Genomic DNA, 7,362 nt, shown 5'->3' on the forward strand with positions numbered 1-7,362 from the left:
TCATTAATTTTTTATATAATAATGGACAAAAACAAAGAAAATGGACACAGCCATCCAGTGTAAAAGAAACAAGTAAAGAAGCCAAAAAAACCCAAACAAACTACCCTTTTACTCACTGCTTTGGCTGTTATTGTTCCACATTGCTACTCCAATAATCCTTTTAGCCATTGTAGAGGCGCACCAAGATTTACACTAACTACTCACACTCCTCAGCACCAAATTAGACTCACGCGGAGGCAGTTTTCAAAGCAAGCAGGTTGTTTTGGCAAAAGCTGCAGCATAGACAGGTTGCTACTTTGTCAGCTGAGTAACAATCTGTGGGCAGTGTAGTTGTTAAACGAATAAACACATCACTGGCTGAATTACCTCAGCGCAACTCACTCTCATTCATACATGCATGTCTCAAAGGTCGGCCAAGCATTTGTCGCAGTCTCACAAAGCCTCGTCCCTCTTGCACTTGAACACAAAGGAAGGTAAACCAACATCAAAAGCACCTCTGTGAACATTTGGAGGCATGCACGCACACCCTTATAAACCATAAGAAAAGATATTAGGGCCATACCTCAACCTCTGACTACTGTAGGTCAACTGCATCTTTATTCCAGAAATCAGTCCTATTAATAATTCATGCAAAGCCATCAATATTTCAGTCATAAGCAGTCATATTTCTGTTCTGCCTGTAAAAATAAATCATTAATGGCCAGTGGAACTCTTAAAAACAACAGAGCAGAGAGGTGGCGTGCATTTACGTAAGTGCGTGCGTGCGTGCGCGCGCGCCTGTGTGTCCACCTAGACATGCGAGCTGCTGACCCCCAAGCACATCAGCGCATTCATCATTTTATCTGACTCCTATCCTCGATGATTTGTGTGCAGCCATCCTTAAATCACTTCTGAAACAGTGATTTAACACTCTGTGTGGCACGGTCTATGCTCCTGATTAAAAGGAAATTAGTCTTTATTTTTAAACCGCATCATCAGTTGAGACTTATCTCCAGGCCCTCACTGGGAAGTACCGTGATCCCATGCTGAAATTGCTTTTTTTGTGTGTGGAAGTATCAACTATTCAAAGCAATTTTCTGGAAGTGTAATGGCTTTCACATTGTTGTGGAGTCCATATAGAATGCCAGGCTTGACTTAAGGCTGCAGTGACTAGGTGGGTTTGAAACAATAAACAACAAGCTGTTTCTAAGATGACTGTCCTTCTTGTATTTGAATCTGTGCACAAAAGCAACTCCCAAAAAAGATCAAAGTGAGTGCCTTGTGCAGCAAAAGTTTGAAACAAAAAAAGGGTGAGGACGTCACATATCATTAAAAAACACCTTCAGAGGTGAAAGTGGCAGAGAGCGCCGACACGCGAAAGTCATACCAGCGTCACTAACGCGAGAGCTTGCAAAATTTCTTCACAGCTCCCTGGTTTCACTGTCATCAGTATTCACTGACCAGAATGGATGAGAGTAATAGCTGGTAAAATGGCCTGACTGTCACAAAGCAAATTACTTTCATTTCAACCATCAAGTAGGGAAAGCCACTGACATGTAAATAGCAGACAAAAAAAAGAGAGAGAAAAAGAAACGAGAAAGGCACTTACGCAAAAGTCATTGACATGTAAATACCAACAGAGGGAGATGAAAGAGAAAAGAGGAAAGATGATAAGGGAGGGGTAGGGAAACAGAGCGGGTGAAAGAGGGAGAAAGACAGACTCGAAGCAACGTCAAGCTTTCGAGTTTCTGAAGAGCCGTAATGGTCCTCATTCTCATTCAGGTGTAATTTAAATGAATAGGTTGCCAATTTGATTGATAGAATCTTGGATGAGGCTTTCAGCTCTGAATGTAACCTATGAAGAAGGTAACACTCTGCTCTTTCAAGTATCCCTCTCCCTATCTCTCCTCTCCAGCCAAGTGCAGTGCCACCCATGTGAGACAGAGTTGTACATGAGTCACATAATATCCTCTCTTTTGCACCGAAATGGCTTCCTCAGTGTGTCAAGCGCTGTGCTCCGGTGGCTGTCGCAGTTGCATCCCGGGCCCGTGCTGTATGAATGATGACAAGGAGCAACTGGCTTCCATTGGGATCTAATCAAATGTGAGGGCCCATGCGGCTGCAGCCTGATAGAGAGGCGCTTTAACAGAGCTGCTCAAGGGAGACTCATCCATCAACCTGCAACCAACCAAAGAGCACTGGGCTACCGCTGGCAGTGATGGAGAACTCAGTGACTGACTCAATGGAGGTGTGCAAGCGTCTGCCTGCACATGCGCGTGTATGCGTCGACGCATAGGGGGAACAGAATATGAGGGAACATAACCTCGTTATCCCCGGCTTTAACGCAGACTTTAAAACGAGTTATGTTTGAGAGCACGGATATGTGATATCTGATAGATGTGCTAACAGAGTTACATGACATCAGATGAGGCCTTCTTGAAAACGGCAGGCGGAAGAACCATTAAATTTCGTGTCAGTATCAGTCTTCTCAGCGCACGAATGTTATCAGTCATGACCTTGTGACGATATGGATCCACTGCTGTCTACTGTAAGCTACACCTTGTGAACCAAGTGCTTTTTAAAATCTGTAATCGGCTAACAGGCAGCAGCAATGTCTTTTTAGAAAACCAGCTAAAGAAATGTCTGAGATTACTCGAGTCGTGCAAGTTTACCCTGTTTGAACTTTTTTTTTTTATCTTAAAGAAAACATTCTCAGCTGAGCAAATAAAAAAAGGCTAACTGTGTGAAGAGCACATTTGGAAAACAGATCATAGCACGATTATCTCCTCCCTTAGGTTTCGGTAGAACAGACGGAAAAGCGACAAGAGAAATGAAGTGAATGAACGCCGATAAGGATCAAATGATTCGCCGATTTCAAAATAAGGGATGGGTTAGCGTGTGTGCAGGTGGGTGCTTATGTGTGTGTGTTTGTCTTCCTTTATCAGTACAGACAGCAGGCCTGTGAGGTCAGTACCTAATCACAGTGAAGGTTAGATTTCTATCTTACTATTTTCCAAGTCCCTATCTTTCCATCTCACTACTGGCCTCTCTCTAATCTACTGCCAGAGATCCACAGCAGGGCAAAGGATTCAGATAATATTAGTGAAATGTTTCCAGGTATTAACGCACACAAACAGCTACAGAGAATGTGGTGTGTGTTTGCGGCGGGGTGAAAGTAAGCAAGCATGGGAGGTTTAGCAAGAGCAGCAGTAGGTGTTATATATCTAATCAAGCATGGTATTGACTTTATGTTTATTTTGTGCTTATTTATTGTTTTCTTAGTCACATTACCTCTGCGCTGTGTCCCCGCAGTGACACAGCTGTAATTTACTCCCATAATTAAATATCTGGCTGAAAACTCAAAAGCCTGATTTTCTCCAATTGAATTCCCAATTCCTCACAGATACGCTGCATCAGCTTACAGACTCACTGAGGCTCCGGGTTTGGACGATGTTTGGAGATGTGTAAACACAAAGAGAGAGAGAAAGAAAGAAAGAGATGCTGGAAAATATGGTGAGATGATATTGTAGAAGCAACGAGGGGAAAAAAGATGAAGAGAAGTTTGAGAGGAGGAATAGAAATTGAGGGTAGAAGGAGCTAGAGAGGATCAGTGAATAAATTAGACAGAGAGAGATTAGATCTGCGACAAGCTGAAAGATGTAGATTTTTTCGGTGCCAGGACAGCATTTGGCCAACCCTCTCCTTTTGGGCGTCGTCCAGGCACTTAGAGATGGGTGACACACACTGGCATCTGTTTGTTTGTGTGTCAGAGCAGTGTGTGTGTGTGAGAGAGAGAGTTTACATGTAGCCACTGGAGTTTAGAGATTACAGCGAGAGGTGAGGCCAAACTGACAACAGCTGCTGACATATAAACCACATGACATTGATTTATTTCTGATTCCGGCTTAATACCCCTTCCTTACCCCTTAACGTACAGACACTCGTAACACATACACGCACGCAGTTATAAGTCAGTGTGATTGATATAAAAGCTGTCATGCTCTCTCCTGTGCTGTCAGGCTTCTCTTATCTCCATGGTGACACGGTGACAGGGCTCCATCTATCCCAAAGCCTGTGACACACACATACACAAAGGCATGTGCACAAATGGAACCTATATAAAAACACATGTACATATATAAGGTCTGCATACACAAATATGGCATTTTGGGATTTGTATTATAAAACCACTGATGAGTGAATGATTAGAAATCCTTGGTGTTAATGTAGATCTAACTCTGACACAAACCACCCACCTAAACGTTGCTGAAAACCAACCGACCAACCCCGCTCCTGTTTCTCTGCATGGATCATTAAACTTTCATTTGAAATTGAGCACACACAGCATGCGAAGGCTTCTGATGCTAAAGGCTTCTTCTAACCTACTGGTGGCCAGATCTGTCATGCAGAGTTTAGGTCCAGATATTTTCAAAGGGGGACATTCAAAAGAACTAGAAGCTGTCTATATATATAAACTGAACCAGTGTTTCAATGTCAACCGGCAAAAATCAATAAATAAATTACAGATGCACGCAGCAGCTATTGCAAGATCAGAAACCCAAAGCTGAAAACTTCTGTCAACAGGTTGCTCAGCTGTTGGACAAAGCAGAGGAGCAGCAAAACAAAAAGACTGACAGGCAGAGAGGAAAAGAGAAGCACAAGCCAACTACAGTAGTTAGTTATGATATACTACTACCCTCTGCTGGACGTGAGGGTAACCTGCAGGATATTATCTTCTTTAATTCTCTCCTTTTTTTAACACTCAAATTCTCATTATGCTAGTTACATTGATCTTTTTTATTTTTTAATCTAGCAGACAAAGTCCTTGGATGTATTGACTTTCACCTTTAAATACACGAAACACCAGACTAATCCAGCTTGTCTACCTCTCTCTGGAATAAAAAATGACAAAGAAGATTAATCAAAAAAAGAGTATAAAAGAGAGCTTGAGAAAAGTATTGACTTATTGGATGTATGCTAAAGTGAGCCAAATACATTTTGTTTTAAGAGGAGATGAATCAATCACTGACAGCTTTCTTGGTAGCTATGGGCCTTTAGCAAGAGGATTGCATTAACTGTTAGTAGCTGTTGTGTTGCATCAGTTTTGTGGTTCTTGCGTCTGGGAATAATTTTCCTAAATCTGTATGATTTTATGATTTAGCTCATTCAAACTCAGGGTGAAGAAAACCTTAAAGCCTTCTATGAATGACCACGTCGCTGCAGCTGGTTAAGGACCAACTTTTAAAGTTAGTTTCACTGAGGACCACACTATAAAATGAAGATAATAGCAAGAGCCCAAAAACCAGTATAAATACTGACAATATGGAACATTTAGTAAAATTAAATACATGCTTATGTAAAACCAAAGTAATTGCATATAGTTCCATAAGTCCTACAAGTCTTAACATAACAACTCAGTAGCTATCGAACCCAGTCATTCAGTTTTGTCTCTACCACGCAGACTAATCTTCTGCCTGCACATAAAAATGTACAAATACACTGAAGCTCAGTGCTTTTAAGATTTGGTTGAAAAAAACATTATCTGCTGTAGCCACGTCTCTTTTTAGCAGCAGCTACCCATTTATCTTTTCTGGTATGTGGACCCAAACATCAAACTGACACTTCAAATTACTTCAAATTATTCTTCTTTCAAAAGAAAAATATAAATGGTTATAAAGTTGTCTCATGGCAAAGAGATCCATGGATTGCTGTGCTATTCTCTGTTAGCTTGCTTGCTAGTTTGAAGCTGCAGTAGAGATTTGCCATCACAAGTGTAGCTTCAGCTGGGCATTGTATGGTCCCATTTCATCCACCAAACACTTCCAATCAGATAATGACCATCTGCTTTTTATGCAAAATCACATTTTGTAGGAAAACATAATTTTGCTTTTGTTTTGAAGGCAACTGCTATTTTTTAAAAACTTACATATGTACATGTGTGCAAGTAGATGAGTCTTCATTGTAAATGTTTTGGTACTGCTGTTTATGAGAGATGTGTGCTGTGTTTTTGAAAGATGAATATAGACCGTTTTGTGGGTCTACAGGTTGAATTGCCATTACATAACTAAACAGAGAAAGGACCTCCAAACCTTTGCTAGCAAAGCTGCAAAGGCAGCAACTTCCTCCCACAGTACTCTTGAGTGATGGTGGAATCGAACCGTGGATTCGGACTGTTTTACTGTGAGACAACAGTGGTAATTGTCACTCAATGAAAGAGAGGTGGGGGGGTCACAGAGGTAACAGCATGCCTGGATAGGCTTGGGCCGAAATGGGCCAAAATATGAATGCTGTTTCTATAGCAATAATTGTTGGTAGTTGTCCTGTCTGCAACATCTAATTTTATCAGTATCACTTGATGAAGAGTGCACACTTTTCTGTTGTAAAATAGGATAATGAAAGCAAACACAATAACCAAATATTATACGTACAGAATAAAATATATACAGTATGTGCAGAAGATTAATACTGGAGAGAAGTGAGTTAAAGTTATTGTTGCAGCCCTAACAGCCCCAGTTTCTTTACAGTGTCCATGGACGTGGTTGTGCCAATTAGAGATAAAACTGGGTATGTAAAAATTTGAAAATAGCCTTAAATGACAGGTAGACTCAAAAATATTTGAGTTTGCCCTTTGCAAAATCCTTTCCCAGGAGTCTATCCCACCTCTCTTATTGAAATCATTGAATTAGATCTCGCATTCATGTTTGGTGCCTTTTGAAGCTTTAGGTTTTCATACTTTCATATGAATAAATAAGATGGCTATCTTGCAGTTAACTGCAAAAACAGCCTTTCCAAGAAGTGTGGTTTCCATTACTGGTAAGTGAAACATTAGTAATTTATCACTTAACGCTAATTAGCTGGTATGTGTGTCTGTGCAGTGCACCAACATAGTGCTAGCAAGCTTTCTGTCCTCAGCTGATAACTTAACACTGCACTGTCCAGAAAGTCAACATGGAGGGAGAGTATGACATCACTGTCTTCCACGTGCTCCATCTGTGGTGTCGGCCATTAAAGGGATAAAATGAACCTCATTTCTGATGTGCAAAGGTCTCCAGCTTAACTATTTTCAATGAAATAATTCATCTTAATTACCTACTTTTTATTATGTCAAGGTCAGTTTAGCTGTTGGTAGTGGAAAAGTCTTTCAATCCTGTTAAATCATTTACAAAGAAATACTAATTGCTTCTTGGGCAGATCCATAGGGAGAGCTCTCAGAATAGGCTGTGAAGAAGATGAACATACAGTGACAGAAGGCCATCTTTCATTTATGCTCGTACAAGCTAAGTCAACAGTTTCCAAAAAGACACCCTTAACAGACTAATGCACACAGGAGAAGTCCAACATCTTCTTTCAGGTGCATCTCAGGTAAAGACTTAAGATGTCAGT

Source organism: Aulonocara sp. 'chitande type north' Nkhata Bay, linkage group LG6 (genome assembly GCF_057382095.1).
Source record: "Aulonocara sp. 'chitande type north' Nkhata Bay isolate Kocher_YH1m ecotype deep benthic linkage group LG6, A_spYH_male_GT1.1, whole genome shotgun sequence".
Classification (NCBI taxonomy): domain Eukaryota; kingdom Metazoa; phylum Chordata; class Actinopteri; order Cichliformes; family Cichlidae; genus Aulonocara; species Aulonocara sp. 'chitande type north' Nkhata Bay.